The sequence below is a fragment of the Ranitomeya variabilis genome, chromosome 4 (assembly GCF_051348905.1).
Source record: "Ranitomeya variabilis isolate aRanVar5 chromosome 4, aRanVar5.hap1, whole genome shotgun sequence".
NCBI lineage: Eukaryota > Metazoa > Chordata > Amphibia > Anura > Dendrobatidae > Ranitomeya > Ranitomeya variabilis.
The window spans coordinates 156,117,616-156,139,359 of NC_135235.1; positions in this window are offsets into that span (position 1 = coordinate 156,117,616).

Genomic DNA, 21,744 nt, shown 5'->3' on the forward strand with positions numbered 1-21,744 from the left:
AAGTGCCAGAATTGGTGCATCTTATAGGTGCGCCATTTCTGGGGTGGCTTAGAGCTGATGCTTTTAGGCTGGGAGGAGGCCAATATCCATGGCCCCTTCCTAGGCTATTAGTATCAGTCCACAGCTGCATGCCTAGCCTTTGCTGCTGGCTATTAATTATAGGGGACCCTATGTCATTTTACACTATACAGCAAGTATACAGTTGTGAGCTGATATTACAAGCCTGGTTAGCTCCATTGGTATTACCCCCTTCCCAGGCTGTAAACATCTTCCCCAGCTGTCCACTTTCGCTCTGCTGGTTAATAAAATTTCAGGGGATCCAACACCATTTTTTTCAGAAAATCGTTTAGTAAGTTATAACATACATGTACAGTAAACTACACAAGCAATCTACGAATTATATATGTGACTGGCAGCTTTATATCTGTCTGTTCTATGTGTATATATCTATTCTAACTATTCTATTCTGTCGGGTCATGCTGTGATTTTACTGTATGTAGATGAATTGCAGGCTTTTCAAAGGACATTGATGTGCAAAAACTGGATGGCACTCGAATGGGCCGAGTGCCGTGCAATTTTTTTCTCACATCCATTGACTTTCATTGGCCAGTCTCATCCAAAATACGAACACAATCTGAGCATGCTGTGATTTTTTTCTCAGTCAGATTTCGGCTGAGAGAAAAATCATAGAGCAGAGAACCATAGATTAACATTGGTCAGCGTGCAATCTGATTTTTTATCGGATTGCATTTGTTTTCCTCGAAGATGAGTATGAGCCCTGAATCTGACCACAGCATTTTTTGCAGTTAGAAAGTCTTGAAAAAAAAGCGGTGCGTGAAACAACCATGATGCAAGATCTAAGAAATGATCTAAGCTCAATCAATCCCTTCCATGTTTTACTTTGAATAAATTGTTGTTGTATCTCCCTGCTATTCAGTTGAAGTGGTTAATTTGTAAAATCCATTACCATCCCAGCATGGTTTAGAATTTATCTGCTGCACAATCAATACAGATTACAGATCAATGATAAACAATAGCTTTGTAGTTTATCTTTCATTTTTATTCACTCTGCACAATTATCAGTTTGATTGCTTGAAAGTAAATGAATCATGGCGCTAATTAACCATTGTGATTACATGCAGTTTTTATGCAGTGTTTAGAGTCAAAAGCAAGTAGTGAATAGGATATAGAGGTCAATGTATGGAAAATATTTGTATTTATTTATTTTTCTAAAACTACATCAAAACATTGCATCAAAACAGTGTCTAAAGGGCCAGGCTGCGGCAGAAACTCAACCTGGCATTTGGAAACACAGAGACTAATGTTACTTCCCTTTCCTCCCCATCCCCTGTGTTTGTCATGAGTGGGATCTCTAGTAAAAATATTAAAATATAATTATGTCTGATGGAGAAAATAAAAATTTACAGGAATCTAAATTGAATTCCTAGATGTACGCAAGTCTTTTTTTCCGATTATTTGGCCATTATGTGATGCCATTTTAGAAAGATGGTGCATTGGAGAATCAGCAAAATGCATGAATTAGGATCAGTGCTGAACGGGTGGGTTTAGAAGCTGAGAGGCTTAAAGGAAACATCAGGCTTGCAACCATAGTAATATGGATGGGAGAGCAACACTTGGGTATAGGCCCCTCCACCACCAGCAGCATGTTGCTTCGATGCATGGGTGCCATGGGCATTGCTAAGGTCTTTAAAGATATCGGAAGTTCCACCTCAAAAATAGAAACAAAAATATACAGTATATCAAAGTCAACATAGCTATAAGATCATTTTAAGTGAATGGTCATAGAGAGCTAAATAGTAAGTATAAAGTGAGTCCGTACTGGGCCCTGCTATAAAAGGGAGGTCAACATGACAGGGTTGAGGAGGAAAATTAAGTGAAATTGGAGGATTAAGAGCAGAAAGGGTTAAAGTAGTACCAACTCTAATGCCAGTCACCAGTGTAGGGGGAAAAGGACTTTAGGAGAGCTGCTGAGGTCCTGGGATCTGATTGATTGCAGGCATCCATCCAGAGCCTGCTTCAGGGAGTTAGGATTGACCAAGCCCTGTTGCCTCCCAACGCTTACCGAAAACAGAAAACTAAGACTCCTGTGTGCTTAAGCTCTGAGGTAACCTCCCGGGTCCAGCGCTGCATAGGGAGCCCCTCTAGGGACCATCCACGTCAAGTCGCAGGCCGACCTGCTTCCTCCCACCATTCTCAGCCTGGGAGGAATCATGCAACATATCGGGACCTATTGATGTCAATTGTGGTGTCCTGACAAGGAGCTGTGGGCTCCCCGAGCTCAGAGGTATCCACCTGGTGATGTGCCCATGTCGGTGTGAGAAGGGTGGATGAAGAGCGGAGGTCACAGCCCGTGGTCTACCAGCAGCAACAGTCGAGCTGGCAGTAATTATCTAGCTCCACCCCCAACAGCTACAGCAGGATGCACTTATCTTCAGCACTGGTCCTGAGGGTTATCGGTGCCTGGAGATCGGGCAGCAGCTGGCCAGCTCTGCCCACAGCAATACTGAAGCCCTTGCTCTCATGACCTGTACCGCAGATCCCCAGCGCAAGGATGTATTCAGGCAGCATGGATGTGCTTGCATCGAGTCCCCCTCAAGGAATCATGGGCTCTACTAGAGCCCTTCCACATCACCATATGATGGACCACCAGGTATCCAGATCTGCAGCTGCTGGGGACACAATACCCATGCAGTTAGGTGAGAACCTACTCACAAAAATATCGAGTTAGGTTTTTTCTGCAGGGGGATGGCAGAGGCATGGGTATATTGTTACAGGGGTTATGGGAATTAGCAGTGGTTTTCAGGACTGGGGAGGGTACAAGGAAGAGTATTACTGGCAGTTGCTTGGACGGACACATCGGGTTTGAGATTGGGGAATCGGGTGCCATGTGTTTTAGGCATAGGTCTTACGGGTCATGAGACAGCTGAATTGTGATCGATCTGAGATTATTTAAGAATCCGCTAGGACTATAGTCGTGGCCAGGGACGCTAGAGCATCAGCATCCAGGCCTTCCCCCACAGAAAAGCAAAGTCCATTAATCAGCATACCTACATATCCAGGTTCGGGTCCCACCGGCCACTTCCCAGGCGGCAATAGCCCCTGTTCGAGGTGACTCCAAATAACTGAGACACAGTCCATGGTAACTTGAACATTTTTTTACTGACAACTTCGCACAATATATCCACAGTTGGCACATCATTACTGACACATCCATCTTGACATTCTTTCTCAGCTTTCCCTACTGTGCTGACACTTCCACATGACAGGTACCCGGACCGGACAATCTTAGACTGCCTTACAGCTTCTTCCTGGCCTAACCTTGCCATGATAACAACTGCTTCTGCCTGCATCGCCCCAGACTTCATCAGCCACCTGGTTTAGCTGCCTCTGGAACAGCATCCGGCCTGTCTGTACTGCTACCGGCGAAGCTACAGCATCCTTCTGTTCCTCAGCCTGTCCGACTCCAGCCCTAAGAGCCTCCACTCAAGCGGTGAATCGCCACATATTGGCTGCTGTTCTAGTTCACTGTACCAATATCCAAAAACTGTGGATAACTGGGACTTTCACTGCATAAGGTTACGCAGCTGCTGTGGTGTCCTGGGCCTATAGCCCATGTGGACAGTTTGGGCGTCCCTCACCCTCTGACTCTAAAAATCTAAAAAAACCCTCTGACTCTAACTCTTCCTGTGTCTAGCCTTACTACACAGCAGCCCCTCCTATTGTTAACCCTATGCTAACTCTTTCATCTAACTGTGAATTATGTGTACTAGGATGCCCCCCCATCTAATGCCCAATCCAACACACTACACTTTCCCTATATTTATATAGTGTACAACAATATACATTTAACACTAATGGTAATACATGGGTTCATGTAGCAGTACCATCATTTATAGGCGGTAATCCATGGGTTTATGTAGCAGTACTGCAATATAACAGCAACATTATTCTGTCCCCTTACATTTACAGCGGTGAATGCCACTGGGGATGGGTGTTCAGCTTCAATGCTGTCAGAAGGAGAAAAGGAAAAAGAGGGTATGAATACACTTGATGCCTCAGTTGAAGGGGAAGTCTATATGTGCTTTGAGGGGCCACTTTGGCCTCATTTAAAACAGGAAACGAGAAAAACTATAGGAAAATGAATGTTAATATTTTTTCACTTTTGCTTTTGGAACGTTTTAATGCGGACAATTTTAAAAGGAACGACACTAAAGAAGAGATTGAAGAAAAAGGAGGTGCTGTTTAATCCCATGTACCTTCTCAATTTGGCCAATTTGTCTAGTGTGATAGGAGAAAAAGCACCAGAAAGTTGGTCGGCGCTGCCTTGCTATATGGATGCTATTGGGGAGGTATATAGGCCGGGTGTATAGGGGTCTAAGGTGTTTGCACTATGACAAACCATTTCATCAGCGAAATGCGGTGTGGTCCAACATTCATTGGGATCATAAAAATATTGGTTTGTGATTCAAGGTGACTGCTCCAAATAGGTCAGGTCAGGGGAGTCAGTCTTCTCCAGGGAACACTGGGGGTTCAGGACCGTCAGGACACTCAGTGCCTATGCAAAAAGAGTGGTGCTTCATATTTAATAAAGGAACCTTCAAGTTCAGAGCCAATTGCAAATTCTAGCAAGAATGCTCCTCTTATTGTGGGGGTCACAGTTCATCAAATTGCTTTAGGGGAGGAAAACAAAAGGAGGAAGATAGTTCTGAAAAAAGGAGTGACACTGGTATGGCTGGCAGAGATGCAACATTTTCTAAATAGATACCATGATAGGATGACAGCTGTGTTGTTATAGAAGGCTTTTTGAGATGGTTCTAAAATTCTGTTTGTTGATGAAAAAGTTATGTTTTCGACAAAAAAAAAATTAAATCAGCTTTACAATTTTGGGAGGTAGTGTCAGAAACATGAAAAAAGGAGGTTTCTCTAGGATGAATGGATGGTCTGTTTTTGATCGTTCCCCATAAAAAAAATTTGAGTTTCACTGTTAAGAATTGTATCAAAAAAGGAATCAAATAAAGTTCGGTTAATTAGCCACTTATTTCCAAGGGGTACATTGGTGAAAGAAAACATAGTTACAGAATTATGTTCAGTAGTTTATACGTCATTTGATACAGCAGTTGAATGGGTACCGTCATTTGGAAAGGGGGCATTTTTTTTGCAAGAACAGACATTGAGGCGGCTTTCAGGCAGTTACCAGCATACCCGAACAGTATGTAACTGTTGGGTTTTTGGGAAGGAGGTTTCTTTGTTGACCACTGTCTTCCTATGGGGTGTTCCTTGTCCTATGCCTATTTTGAATCTTTTTGAAATCTTTTTGGAGTGGGATGTGAAGAATTCTTCTGGTGTAAAATCTTTTCTGTCAAAGCAGTGTGGCAAAGGGGAACGGGTCCTCAAAGTGGATTTCGTTAGTGGCAGATCGGGGGGGACCACTAGGTCCTGGACCCCCAAGTGGAATCTATTAAGAGTGCTGGGTAGTGGAGCCTCTGTATTAAGGATTGTAAGGTTCCACGGATAGTGAACTATGTTAAGAAAGCCAGGTGGTTAACAGGTCCTGGTGCTAAAATGGCTAAATCAATGTTCCCCAACTCCAGTCCTCAAGAGCCACCAACAGGTTATGTTTTCAGGATTTCCTTAGTATTGCCCAGGTGATCATTGCATTACCTGGAAAGGCAAAAATTCCTTCATCCATGCAATGCTAAGGAAATCCTGAATACATGACCTGATGGTGGCTCTTGAGGAAAGGAGTTGGGGAGCACTGGGCTAAATATTCAGCTTGTTATATACATACTGCCCATCACAGGTCAGTGATTTCGGGGACCATCCTCCAATTTTCATTTTCTGCAAAGTTGGCAGAGAACATGAGTTGAGTCATCCTTTGTGGTCTTAAAAAGGCCCAGGCTAAACAAACCTTGCTGCACCTGTGCACTGCAAGCTCGATACTGGTGCTGACCACAGCCAAAGTTGTGGTTGAGGATGCTGTTCTCCGTGTCTGTGCAGCAAACTGCAATGCAACCTCCTCGTCATCTTCCTCCTTCTCTATCTCCTCTTCTGAGCTACTCAGCTGCATGCCTCTGGGCTCATACTAAGTAGGATCTACAATTTCATTGTCATTCTCTCTGTTCTCCCACTCCTCACCCTGATTGTCACCTTCCTCTTCTTCCTGCCCTGACAGCACAGTACAGTCCGCATGTGCCTCTGGTATCTGAGTCTCATCAGTATCACCTCCACCTAACGTCTGGTGACGAGAGCCTGGATTCTGCTGTGACCAAACTTCATCCAGCCTCGGATCCAACAGGAAAAAATTTTGTGCATCGAATCGAAAACGAATCCGAATGTGCTACGTTTGTGCCAAATTTGATATTGCCGAACGTTTTCTGAACATGTTCGCTCATCTCCAGTCATGTATCCAAAAATAGTACCAATAAAATGTCAACTTGTCCTGCAAAAAACAAGCCTCTGTGTTGGCCGAAATATGGAAAAATTATAGCTTTTAAAATATGGCAAAAAAAGTGTCTTTAGTATGTGACAGCAGCCAAACATAACCCAATATAAATCTGGTATTGCTGTAATCTCACCAACCCGAAGAATAAAGTCATCTAATCCCCTATATTGCATTGCGGTATCAGCATAAAAAATAAATAAAATTAATTCTCCACCTGCTGTTGAATTGTTCCTTCTGTGCTCTGCACTGAGCGCTTGCACCATAGTTTCTGTGGGAATCTCTGAAATACGTGATTCAGACAGAACCCTCCACAGGTTGAATGAGGCACATGGAGGCACTGTGGATGCCGTCTGGCATGTGATCAGGCGGTGTCCGTCTTTTTAGGCATACATAAAAGAGCGATCCGCCACAGTTTTGTGCACTTCTAAAAAAAAGAACATTGCTGAACAGAGGTAACTTTGCTGCCTCATTGTAGTGAATGGATCCTTTGGGGCTTCATCCGAATCGCGTCACTTAGAGATTTTAATGGAAATTCCAAAGTGTTCAAAGTAGAGCACAGGATAAATGTGATCCCAAACGTTAAGTGAGTATGTTCCAATTAAAAGCTTCAACTCAATATACATAAAAGTCCCCACTCAGTTCCACCATCTGTCTATGAAAATATAACAGGCTTCCACATTACAAACTATTCAAGAAAAATTTGAGTTCCAGGAGGCAATAGCGCTCTGTCCTTCCTGAGTCTAGGTATGTGGCTAAGCAGTACTCTACAGCCACATATGGGGTATTTCTACATTCAGCAGAGATTGTGTGACACATTTTTGGTGCTTTTTTACCCATTTCCCAATGTGAAAATGTAAAATCTTGTGCTAAAACAAAATTTGAGTGGTAAAAATGTACCTATTTTCCGCTTTGTAAGACGCACTTTATTTCCCCCAAATTTGGGGGGAAATGGGGGTGCGTCTTACAAAGCGGATATACCGCTTACCGTAACAGGCTGGAATGAGGGGGTGTCCGCCGCCGCGGTTGTCCGCCACCGCTGCTGCCAGCCACCGCTACCGTGGTTGTCCGCCACCACTGCCTCGGTTGTCCGCTGCTGCCCCGAGTGATGCTGGAGGCTCCGGTGCTGTGGGGGGGCTCTGGTGACATTTTGTGAAAGACCAGAGCCCCCCGGCAGTTCGTCCATGCTTTGCTGCATGACTGAGTCCGGGAAAATGGCCGCCGGAATCTCGGGAGATGAGATTTCAGGGCTGAGATCTCATCTCTTGAGATCTTGGTCCCAAGATCTCCATCTGCGCATGCAGCGCCTCCCGGTGGCCATTTTCCCAAAGTCCACTGCACAGGAAAGCATGGACGAACTGCCGGAGGCTCTGGCCTTTCACAAAATGTCGGCAGAGCCCCCCGCAGCACCGGAGACAGCCCTGCAGAACCAGAGCCCCACTGCAGCACTGGAGACAGCCCTGCAGCACCGGAGACAGCCCCGCAGCACCGGAGCCCCCTTGCAGCATCGGAGCCCTACTGCAGCACGAGAGACCCCTGCAGCACCGGAGCACCCCTGCAGACCCCCTCATCCCAGCCTGCAGCACAGGAGCCCCCCTGCAGACCCCCTCATCCCAGCCTGCAGCAATGCTCCACTCCTGCCTCCAGCAACGACACTGGGACCCTGATCCACCGCAGCAATAACCCCTGGTAAGCAATAAGATGCCTGGATTATAAGAAGCCCCACCAATTTATTAAAAAAAAGTTTCCTATTTTTCTCTTCAAAATTTGGGGTGCGTCTTATTATCCGGAGCGTCTTACAAAGCGAAAAATACGGTAATTATTTTTTTCTTCACTGCAATATGGTATAAAATTCTCTGACACACCTACAGTGTTAATATGATCATTGCACCCCTAGATGAATTCATTGAGAGATGTAGTTTGTAAAATGGTGTCTCTTATGGGGAGTTTGCTGTTTTTGCATCTCAGGGGCTCTGTGAATGTGACATGACACCCTTAAACCAGTCGAGCAAAATCTTAACTCCAATATGGCGCTTGTTCCCTTCTGAGCTCTGCACTGTGCCTGAAAAGTAGTTTTCAACAAAATATGGGGTATCTGCATACTCAGAAGAAATTGAGCAACAAATTTTGTGTTCCATTTTCTTCTGTTACCCTTGTGAAAATAAATAATTGGGGCTACAATAATATTTTTGTGGGGGGTTCTAGGAGCTCACCGCACATCTAGATACATTCCTTGAGGGGTCTAGTTTCCAAAATGGGGTCACTTATTGGGGGATTCCACTGTTTAGGCACATCAGGGGCTCTCCAAATGCGACATGACTTCTGCAGACCATTCCATTAAAATCTGCATTCCAAAGCATCACTCCTTCCTTTCTCAGCCCTATCGTATGAGTCGCCCTGCCAGAGCCGTGGGGTACTCGGTACCGGGTCCTGTGTTTCACAGGGGGATGTCACGGTGGTGACCCGGTCCGTGGCCCTGGGCACCCATATAGAAGGGGAAGGTCTTTAATGGGAATAAAGTTTATGTTCGTGACACCACCTGTGGTGTTCGGTAAGTGGGGACAGACGCTGCTTTAAGGGGTCCTCTGGTGTGATGATATGGCAGCTAGATGATATAACTTCCCATAGGTGAAGTATATCCCCAGGGCTCCCGGTGTGTAGATGGAAGATGGTGAATGGCGCAGTAAAGAAAGAGGACGCAGATTTGCAGTCTCTTTATCTTATTTACTGAAGACTTCGGTAGCCACAGTCCAGGGCACCAGATCACAGGCCAGGCAGGATCTGGCCGGCTTGGAAGCGAATCCAGAGTCCCCTTTACCAAGTGGAGTTAAAAGCCTTCCTCTAGCGTGGTGGTGTTGTAGTTCCTTACTGCCTATGGCTTCAGATAAGGTCCTCACAGATGTTCTCTCTCTCTGTCCCCCGTATAGGATAGGTCATGACCCGTATGACTGGTGACTTGAGGTGGTTTATAGGGACTCTAGCATGCCCAAGCCTCTAAGGGTGTCACCATGCCTTCAGGTGTATGTGGGGACAGATAACTTGCAATTCAGCAGTCCTGCCGGTCTCTCCTATAAGTCGTAGAGTCCTTACAACCTCGGTGATTTGGCTACCGGTTATCTGCGCTTCAGAGGGAGGTAGCCTGATCATAGCTGGTCTCCCCTAATGTTACTCTCCTGTGCTTTGCTCTCCTGCACACTCACTGAACAATGTTCAGCTTTCTGTATGTCTCTTTCCAGGAGCTGTAGTGCTTCAGACTACAGGCCCCTTCAGACCTTCTGACACTCTATGTCGGTCTGCTCTCTTCTGTGTCTCTCACTTTCTGAACTGAAACTGAAACTGAACTCTTTCCCTCCAGATCAGGATGTATTTATAGGGGAGTTCACCTTAAACAGGTTTAAAGCTCCCCCTTCTGGTCTAGAGTGTGAACATGTTGTATGCATTGTGGTTACCTGATAAAAGATCTTCCTTCATCACTTCCAAATGTAACATCACTCTCCCCGTGAGGAAAGCAATGTCACTCTGAAAACCAGGATCCTGGGGCGTCACACGTACACCAAAACAGTAGTTCTTCACCAAGTATGGGGTATCTACGTACTCAGGAGAAATTGCACAACAAATTTTGGGTTCCAATTTCTCCTACTACCCTTGCGAAAATAAAAAAATTAGCACTAAAAGAAAATTTTTGTGGGAAATATGTGATTTTTTTATTTTCACGACTCTATGTTTAAAACTTCTGTGAAGCACCTGGGGGTTCAAGGTGCTCAGCACACATCTAGATAAGCTTTGTCATGTGTCTAGTTTCAAAAATGTTGTCACTTGTGGGGAGATTCCACTGTTTAGGCACATCAGGGGCTCTCCAAACACGACATGGCATCTGTTCAAGCAAAGTTTACATTCAAAAAGCCAAATAGTGCTCATTCCATTCCAAGCCCTGCTGTGCACCCAAACATTAATTTTCCTCCACATGTTGGCTATCAGCATACTCAGGAGAAATTGCACAACAAATTATATAGCGCAATTTCTCACGTTACCCTTATGAAAATTAAAAATTTGGGGCTAAAATAATTTTTTTTGCGGGAAAAATGTGATGTTTTAATTTTCCCATCTCAGTGTTATAAATTTCTGAGAAGCACCTGAGGGATCAAGGTGCTCACCACACATCTATATTAGTCCCTTGAGGAGTTTAGTTTGCAAAATGGTGTCAATTGTGGAAGGTTTCTCCCGTTTAGGAACATTGGAGGTTCTCGAAAACCAACATGTCACCCACTAATTTTGCAATCAAAAAATCAGATGCAGCTCTTTCTCTTCCAATTATTAAACCAACAAAGAGGGGGCTTTAAATATAAACTCTGCCACAAAGGGTATATAGAGAGAAACCAAAAGAAAGTGGATTCTGATGTTATTTGAATGATATATACTTCCTTTAGGGTACTGTCACACAGTGGCACTTTGGTCGCTACGACGGCACGATCCGTGACGTTCCAGCAATATCCATACGATATCGCAGTGTCTGACACGCTACTGCGATCAGGGACCCCGCTGAGAATCGTACGTCGTAGCAGATAGTTTGAAACTTTCTTTCGTCGTCTAGTGTCCCGCTGTGGCGGCATGATTGCATCGTGTGACAAAGGTGTGCCCGATATTGTATACGATGTGCGCATAATAACCAATGGCTTCTACATCGCAAATATGTCATGAAATTATCGCTCCAGCGCCGTGCATTGCAAAGTGTGACCGCAGTCTACGACGCTGGAGCGATAATCAAACGACGCTGCAACGTCACGGATCGTGCCGTCGTAGCGACCAAAGTGCCACTGTGTGACAGTACCCTTAGTCTCAGCCCTATCTGTGCATATATGTCTATTTCAATCAATGCAAAAGCTGATATATGCACTTAACTTTATCATTGGACTATTCTAGATATTTAATTAATTAGTACATACAACCTACACTACAAGGACAATTTCTTGCATACGCTTAATCAGATTGTCTGTATTTATCTTTTTGCTTCATTTACCACTATTGTTAGACTGGCTGTTTGGCTTAATTTTATTGTTGCTATACCTCCTGTGTGTACATGGCACTTGTGTGTCGTCTCTTAATTTATTGTTTGCGTCACTACTACCAAATATCCTATCATATATATCTTTTAACATTTTTCAATAATAAAAATGTAGATTATTTTTATCTTGCGCTAGTGTCCACTTTCTTTTGGTTTCTCTCCTTCTCTTCCAAGCCCTGCAATGCGCCCAAATAGTGTTTTTTTCCCCACATATGGAGTATCCGCATGCTCAGGAGCAATTACACAACAAATTTTGAGGTCCTTTTTTCTGTTATTCTTGTTAAAATAAGAAAATGGGGTCTAAAGTAAATTTTTTGTGAAAAAAGTTAAATGTTTATTGTTTCTTTCCACATTCTAAAAATTTCTGTGAAGCACGTGAAGAGTTAATTAACTTCTTGAATGTGGTTTTGAGCACCTTGAGGGGTGCAGTTTTTAGAATCTTGTCATTTCTGGGTATTTTATGCCATATAGAACCCTCAAATTCACTTCAAATGTAATGTAGTCAAATGTAATGTTTTTTTTTAATTTTGTTGAAAAAATTAGAAATTGCTGGTCAATTTTTAACACTTATAGCTATCTTCCTAATAAAAAAAGGTTTCAAAAATTGTGCTTATGTAAAGTAGATATGTGGGAAATGTTATTTATTAGCTATTTTGTGTGATATAACTCATTGAAGGGTATACAAATTAAAATGTTGAAAATTGCAACATTTTGAAACATTTTCGCCAAATTTTCATTTTACCACACATAAATGCAAGTGATATAGAAGAAATCTTACCACTATTATGACGTACAATATGCCGCAAAAACAGTCTCAGAATCAGTGGGATCCATTGAAGAGTTACAGAGTTATTAGCTGATAAAGTGACACTGGTCAAAATTGTAAAATTTGGCCTGGTCATGAAGGCGAAAACAGGCTTGGGGGCTGAAGGCGTTAAAGAGAATCCATCACATGGTTTAGGCCACCTAATCTGAGAGCAGCTTAATGTACAGAGAGAGACCCTGATTCCAGTGATGTGTCACTTCCTGGGCTGCTTGTTGTAGTGTAGACAAAATCACTATTTTATTATCAGGAAAGTATTAATGGAGGATTAGTAAACCTGCTGCCAGGTAGTCATGCATATTCTTGAGCTCTGTATAATCCCACCCCCACCACTGATTGGCAGCTTTCTATGTACATTATGCATGTTCAGAAAACTGCCAATCAGTGGTGGGGAAGGTAATTCTGAGCTCAGCATTCACAGAACTCGCAGATCTGCATCACAGAAAACAGTGATTGTATCAAAATGATAGCCCAGTAAGTGACACATGGCTGGAATTAGGGTCTCTGCCCCTACATTTTGCTGCTCTCAGATGGGGTAGCAAAAACCTGGTGACATATTCCCTTTATTCATTTGCAAACACGCAGGACAGATCCTGCATCCTTAGGCATACTGATCACAGAATTTATTTTGAAAGCAGAAATTAGTGTCAGGCTACAGAGAATGGCGAACAAATTTGATAGAAGAGGCAAATGTAGACAGCAGCCTCCATTGTATATAATTGGCAGTGTATATGAGACTTTATCAAATTTTAGGTACACTTTTCCCTTTTACACAGGCTGATAATTGACACACAAGCGCTCAGGGGTACACTCATTCTCCATCATTGGCTATGGCTTGTTCATATTTGCCATTGGTCAGCTGACAGACAGGCAATACACTTACTAGTTAGTGAAAAGCATTTATTATGCGGACTTGTTGATACCATACCGCTCTGTATTCGCAAGAAATATGTGCATCAATGACATGAATTCTTGTAAGGGGACAAGTACAATCATATTATAATTGTTTTGCCCCTTTGTCTTTTGTGTCGACCCTTGCGATTTGTCCTTCAAACAAGCATCCTTCAACTTGTGTATTTTAGAATTAATGGTCTATCAGTGTGTTTCATTTATTTTAATCTTTTATAAATCACCTCTGTACCTCTTCTTGGGACAGACAGATAACATTTAAAGGGGTTGTGCCATGATATAACGTTCTATTAATGCTACAGACATTTTGTAAATAAATATTTTTGTAATTTAAATGTATTAAAAATGATGCCACATTTAAAAAATATGTACTTATGAGGTTCAACATGGCGCCCCCTAGTGTTAGTACCACTGGCCGCTCTGTCCATCAATCTAACCCTCTTCTACTGGCTGAGCATTCGCAGTTTCCACTCTCGTTGAAATGGCCGCCTCTGCTGTGCTGTAGGATCCCTCCGCGCATGTTAGGCTTCTTTCACACTTCCGTCGGTACGGGGCTGTCGTTATGAGTTGGCGTGACGGACGTTGTGAAAATTCGGCACAACGTGGGCAGCGGATGCAGTTTTTCAACGCATCCGCTGCCCATTGTAAAGTCCCGGGGAGGAGGAGGCGGAGTTCCGTCCGCACATGCGCGGTAGGAAGTGGCGGACCCGATGTACGTAAAAACGTTCCCTTGAACTTTTTTTCGTGACGACGGTCCGCCAAAACACGACGCATCCAGTGCACAACGGACGCGACGTATGGCCATACATCGTGATCCGTCGGCAATACAAGTCTATGGGAAAAAAACGCATCCTGCGGGCACATTTGCAGGATACGTTTTTTCCCAAAATGACGCATTGCGACGGACGCCAAACGACAGAAGTGTGAAAGAAGCCTTAGCCAGCCAGGTGTACTGAAGCTGACTGAAAGCTGGTATGTGCTGGGAACGTCTGAAGTGCCTGTATTCTGCTGCTGTCTGTGCAGAGTGCAATAATTGTGATGAGTTTGTCTTCTGACTGCTGCACTATGTGCAGACCGTGACAAAGATCTCGGCTGCACTATGCAGAACACAGCAGTCAGATGACAAACTCGTCAGCAGCGAGTGAGAATACAATGAAGCCACGGCCTGCTGCACTGAATCAGCTACATCATGTCCCTGGCTCTCCTTTCACACCTCTCCCACTGGTCATCACTATCTGCTGTCCTGATGCCTCTGGCTCTCCTCCCACATGTCCTCTGTTCCCCACAGCTACACAAGTCCTGGTCTCTTCTTTAAGCCAGGAGCAGAGGCGGTGAATAGGCATCAGCTTCTTTCCCTACTCATTCATTTCTAACAGTGAAGAGTGCAGAAGTTGTGTTGCGTTTGTCATCTGACTGCTGTGCTATGCCAAATCAATGATCGCGATCACAGAGTTTGCTCACTGTCTGTGTATTGTGCAGCAGTCAGAGGACAAACTCATCATGACTGCTGCACTCAGAAGGCAATAAGCCAGTATGTTATAGACAGACATGTTGGACAGAGTTGCAAAGAGGGCTTTCCCCAGTTTAAAAAAGTGTCCATTAAAAAAAAGTCACTATCATTATAATGAACATTACATTTTACACACTTTTTCTAACCCTAAGGGTAGGTTCACATTGCGTTAACAGCAGCCCGTTCAACACATGCATTAACGGGCTGCTGTTAATGCAAGTGCCGGTATGGCGGCGCGCTAGCGCAGATAGAGCATCTGCTAGCTCTATCTGCGCTAGCGGTGAAGGACCCGGAAACGCTGCAGCCCGCATCTCGGGGTCGGTCACTCAATGATGGACATATGAATAATGGCGGCGTTAACGGACTGCATTACACTGCGTTATGCTGCGGTGTAACGTAGTCCGTCTAACGGACGCCTCTAGCGCAATATGAACCTGGCCTTACTAGAGTTATGATTAGAACTACGGTTAGAATTAGAACTAGTATTATTTAGGGTTAGAACTAGGGTTAGGATTAGGACTAGGATTAGGATTATGATTTGGGCATAGTTAGTGTCATAGAAAATATTACTATCCATCATACAGCTCCAGTGAGGGGGCTTTTACCCCCCTCCTCCTCTCTCACATAGAATCTCGCTAGAGGAACAAGAGCTTACACTCCTGAAGTAGAATGACACAGTTTAACATATGGGAAGTGATGAAATTACGTATGACTAAAAAGTGAGGAAACTAATTAAATATCCCTTTGAAAGGACCCCTGCAGGGCGAAGCAGGATGTGCTTTGTGAGGAAGAATGAGATTTATAGATTGGAGAGGTAGAGAAGCAGGAAATCAACACTGGAGAGAACTTTTGTTCCATTTCCTCTTAATGTAACATTAACAGCTAGACACTGAGGCACTGGTGGAAAGTTATGAATATTGGGGTTTTTATCAATCCTTTATTTATGAGATATAGATTTTCGACGTTGCAGCATGGGTACGGATGTGACAAACTCACTCACTTCGCTGTCGGTTGACTAGAATCCCTTCAATTAAATAACTGCTTGATAAATAATGCGAACCAGGTCATGTTTGATCTCTGCGTAACTGTAAAATCATGATAAAAAATATGAACATAATATATCCCGCCTGTGACCCCCAGAGGTGAAAATATCTTGGAAATTGGAAATCTCATAGTCTTCTGAAACTGAAGCCACATTCCAGGGCCATCCCTGTTACTAGTCATCAAGAGGAGATGTGTGGGTGCAGCTTAGGTGCTGATAAAAGGTCAAGGCAAATTATGATCTGGGTTCCATGTTGGAAGATACATATCAGTGCATCCAGGATCCACATTTGCGGACGTTTTCAATCGGATAACTTCCATCCACTAAGATGAGCCATCTCTGTCACCTGTGTAGTATGTTTCTTTTTTAATCCATTTTAATTTATGTAATTGTATATGATGTATTGCTTTGTCCCCTTTGTAAAATCTTTTATACAGTGCCTTGCAAAAGTATTCGGCCCCCTTGAACTTTTCAACCTTTTCCCACATATCATGGTTCAAACATAAAGATACCAAATGTACATTTTTGGTGAAGAAACAACAGCAAGTGGAACACAATTGTGAAGTTGAACAAAATGTATTGGTTATTTTAAATTTTTGTGGAAATTTAAAAACTGAAAAGTGGGGTGTGCAATATTATTTGGCTCCTTTACTTTCAGTGCAGCAAACTCACTCCAGAAGTTCATTGTGGATCTCTGAATTATCCAATGTTGTTCCAAATGCCTAATGATAAATATAATCCACCTGTGTGTAATCAAGTCTCCGTATAAATGTACCTGCTCTGTGATAGTCTCACGGTTCTGTTTGAAGCACAGATAGCATCATGAAGACCAAGGAACACAACAGTCAGGTCTGTGATACTGTTGTGGAGAAGTTTAAGGCCGGATTTGGATACAAAATGATTTCCAAAACTTTAAACATCCCAAGGAGCACAGCGCAAGCGTTCATATTGAAATGGAAGGAGTATCATACCACTGCAAATCTACCAAGACCCGGCCGTCCCTCTAAAATTTTATCTCAAACAAGGAGAAGACTGATCAGAGATGCAGCCAAGAGGCCCATGATCACTCTAGATGAACTGCAGAGATCTACAGCTGAGGTGGGACAGTCTGTCCATAGAACAACAATCAGTCGTACACTTCTCAAATCTGGCCTTTATGGAAGAGTGGCAAGAAGAAAGCCATTTCTCAAAGATATCCATAAAAAGTGTTGTTTAAAGTTTGCAACAAGCCACCTGGGAGACACACCAAACATGTGGAAGAAGGTGCTCTGGTCAGATGAAACCAAAATCAAGCTTTTTGGCAACAATGCCAAACGATATGTTTGGCGTAAAGGCAACACAGCTCATCACCCTGAACACACCATTCCTACTGTCAAACATGATGGTGGCAGCAACATGGTTTGAGCCTGCTTTTCTTCAGCAGGGACAGGGAAGATGGTTAAAATTGATGGGAAGATGGATGGAGCCAAATTCAGTTCCATTCTTTAAGAAAACCTGTTTGAGTCTGCAAAAGACCTGTGACTGGGACGGAGATTTGTCTTCCAAACGTAAAGCAAAGTCTACAATGGAATGGTTCACAAGTAAACCTATCCAGGTGTTAGAATGGCCAAGTCAAAGTCCAGACCTCAATCCAATTGAGAATCTGTGGAAACAGCTGAAAACTGCTGTTTGCAAACGATTTCCATCAAACCTCATTGAGCTCGAGCTGTTTGCCAAGGAAGAATGGGCAAGAATTTCAGTGTCTCGATGTACAAAACTGATAGAGACATACTCCAAGCGGCTTTGCAGCTGTAATCGCAGCAAAAGGTGGCGCAACAAAGTATTAAGTTAAAGGGGCAGAATAATATTGCACGCCCCACTTTTCAGTTTTTGAATTTCCACAAAAATGTAAAATAACCAATAAATTTCATTCAACTTCACAATTGTGTTCCACTTGTTGACTCTTCACTAGTGTTGAGCATTCCGATACCGCAAGTATCGGGTATCGGCCGATACTTGCGGGTATCGGAATTCCGATACCGAGATCCGATACTTTTGTGGTATCGGGTATCGGTATCGAAACAACATTAATGTGTAAAACAAAGAATTAAAATAAAAAATATTGCTATACTCACCTCTCCGACGCAGCCTGGACCTTACCGAGGGAACCGGGAGCCTTCTTTGCTTAAAATGCGCGCTTTTACTTCCTTCCGTGACGTCACGGCTTGTGATTGGTCGTGTGCCGCCCATGTGGCCGTGACGCGACCAATCACAGCAAGCCGTGACGTAATTTTCAGGTCCTCAATGCCTAATTCTAGGCATTCAGGATTTTAAAATTACGTTCCGGCTTGTGATTGGTCGCATCGCGGTCACATGGGCGACGCGACCAATCACAAGCCGTGACGTCACGGGAGGCAGGAAACGCGCGCATTTTTAAAATTACGTCACGGCTTGTGATTGGTTGCGTGCCGCCCATGTGGCCGCGACGCGACCAATCACAGCAAGCCGTGACGTAATTTTCAGGTCCTCAATGCCTAATTCTAGGCATTCAGGATTTTAAAATTACGTTCCGGCTTGTGATTGGTCGCATCGCGGTCACATGGGCGACGCGACCAATCACAAGCCGTGACATCACGGGAGGCAGGAAACGCGCGCATTTCTAAAATTACGTCACGGCTTGTGATTGGTTGCGTGCCGCCCATGTGACCGCGACGCGACCAATCACAGCAAGCCGTGACGTAATTTCAGGTCCTGATGCCTATTTCTGCATTCAGGACCTGAAATTACGTCACGGCTTGCTGTGATTGGTCGCGTCGCGGCCACATGGGCGGCACGCGACCAATCACAAGCCGTGACGTCACGGAAGGAAGTAAAAGCGCGCATTTTAAGCAAAGAAGGCTCCCGGTTCCCTCGGTAAGGTCCAGGCTGCGTCGGAGAGGTGAGTATAGCAATATTTTTTATTTTAATTCTTTATTTTACACATTAATATGGATCCCAGGGCCTGAAGGAGAGTTTCCTCTCCTTCAGACCCTGGGAACCATCAGGAATACCGTCCGATACTTGAGTCCCATTGACTTGTATTGGTATCGGGTATCGGTATCGGATTAGATCCGATACTTTGCCGGTATCGGCCGATACTTTCCGATACCGATACTTTCAAGTATCGGACGGTATCGCTCAACACTACTCTTCACCAAAAATTTACATTTGATATCTTTACGTTTGAAGCATGATATGTGGGAAAAGGATGAAAATTTGCAAGGAGCCGAATACTTTCGCAAGGCACTGTAAATTAAAGAGGATGTGTCTGATCATGTCTCACACACCATATGGCTAGATAAAGTAGTAAAATGTTAAATTTACATTTCCTGGTGAATGCATTGCTTTCAATGATGAAAAAACAAATGTTCCAAAAAGTAGCAAAAACAGTACATGTGAAATTGGCCCAAGGTGTGGAGGAGCATTTTTTTTCTCTGTTTAATATTGCCTTATATACAAGTCATTATCATGGAAAGAATGTTTCTAAACATTTTTTCCAGTAAAATCTATTATATCTTTGGTTTTGTATGTTTTATTGTCAGTCCGTAAAAGTGGCATGATACTCTAACAGCAGCAACCTGGGATTTAGAGATGCTTCCAGGGGTCTTCCCAATGCTGTTGCCATGCCATATCAGTGCTGTTTCCATTGATTAGAGCAATTTTTAGAACCCTTCAGATCTCAGGTGGGGGTTGCTGGAAAAATGCTTGAATTTCCCATTTGCTTCCATTATACTCAAGTCGTGCACCCAAGCATTACAATTTGCTCAACTCTAGTAAGGAGCACCAGAGAATGTTAGTGCTTGCTCATCACTAGTTGTGACAATTAGGTGGGGTGGAGTCATCATCTTTAAAATCCCATCCTGCAGCAACTAACCATCATACCCTAATGAAGGAAAACCATGATCAGCCCGAAATGCGTAAGTTTTGGCCGTTAGACACCGCAGAACTCCGTACCTTACCTAAATGATGTCACACGCCGCTGATTCCTTCAGCCTCTTGATTACCAAGAAGAAAGAGCTACATGCTGGAGCGCCATGATTTTATCATATTCAATGAAACCTTTCAGCATTAGGGAAGGTTCCCACAGTCAGTAAACACTGTGGGCTTGATGCTGTGTACATCAGAGAGGATGACGATAAGGTTGTAGATCCCACTTGGTGTGAAACCAGAGGTACATAGTTGAGTAGCTCAGCAGAGGAGGTGGAGGAGTAGGAAGATGATGAGGTTATGTTGCTGCTTCCCACACCAACATGAAGTGATGCAACCACGACAAGCACTGCATCCTCAGCCCCAGCTGTGGCTACACCAGTTGTGAGTGTGCAGTTCACAGGGGCAGCAAGGGTCACCTAGCCTAGGCTTTTTTTAAGACAGCAAAGGATGACCCAGCTCACATTATCTGCCAAACTTGCAAAAACACTCAGTAGAAGCAAAAATGTAAATAATTTGACAACTACATGCATGAATCGGCACACGCGCGATCCACATGCCCTAGTGTGGGAATCTCACTGCACTAAAATGTCGACTAGCTGGCCTCACCAACCACTGGCCGTCCTATAACCACATCTGCTGCTTCTTCCTCCACAGTCACTGTGCCAAATGTTCTCACACATTTCTCCAGCCACAGAAACTCCACTTGTTTACTTTCTCAATCCACCATAACATTTTCGCCTGCAGCTCACTCAAAGTCGAGCAGTTTGTCCTGTTCTCCGTACTCCACCCTCTCAGCACAGCAGTCAGCCCTTTGTCTCACATTTGTGGTCACATAAAAGAATGTTATCTTATGTTACCTCCTACACATGCCAAAGCTAAGAGCTTGAACTCCACCATCTCCAATCTGTTGACCACGGAAATGCTGGAAATGCTGGAAGATACAGACGGTTTCCAAAAGTTGATGGCTGTCGCCGCCCCCCAGTACCAGTTGCCCAGTCACCATCACTTCTCTAAGAAAGCTGTGCCTGCGCTACACCAGCATGTTGCAGACAACATAACCTGTTCCCTGATTAAATCTGTCTGCCAGGGTGCATTTCATCACTGACACTTGCATGAACAAACATGGGCGGGGGTGTTACATCTCACTGACTGCACTGGGTGACTCTGGTGGCTTTGGGGGCAGGAGGTCAAGGGGCTGCTCCACAAGTCTTGGAATCCCCAAGACTTGTGGGACAAACCTTTGTATCTAACTCTTCCTACACTGCTAGTGGCTTCTCCTCCTCCTCTAGGACCTTCACCAGTGCCCTCAATCTCTCCCTTATTCAGACACGTGTTCCAACAGTGCAGATAGAATCTCCCCCACCTCGGTACTGAGCTGCCATGGCTCACCACAATCAGGCAGTGTTCCAATGCCTTGGAGATCTTACTCACACAGCTCAAGAGTTGTGGACAGCTATCCAGGCTGAGCTAGGCCGGGTTCACATTTGCCATTTGCGTATGTGTGCACAGTGTATACCTGCGTACCGATCCACATGCATCTTGCGTCAAAAGAACGCATTACTGTCTATGTGAACGCATTGGTATGCAAGGACATGCGTACGCATGCGTTCAATGCACTTGTATATTTCAGAGTGAGCATGTCCAGGACACGCCCATTGAGACACGCACTCCTGGAAATATTGAACGCATGCGCATAATCAACGCAAATGCAGGCAAAAATGCATGCAAATGCATTGTTTTTTTGGCATCATGCGTAAGCTGATGCCGATAAAAAACGCAGCATAACCATGTGTTTGAATGTGTTTTGGCATGCGTTTGCGCATGCAAATGATACATTGCGCACAGAGACGCTAATGTGAACTGAGCCTTAGAGCAATGACTGTCTCCACTGAACCTGGAGCCAGGGAAGGCTGTGTGCAAAGCTGGGCAACCTCACACACGTGCCTTGCATGGGTCACATCCTGAACCCGGTGGTAGAGCAATTTTTCCA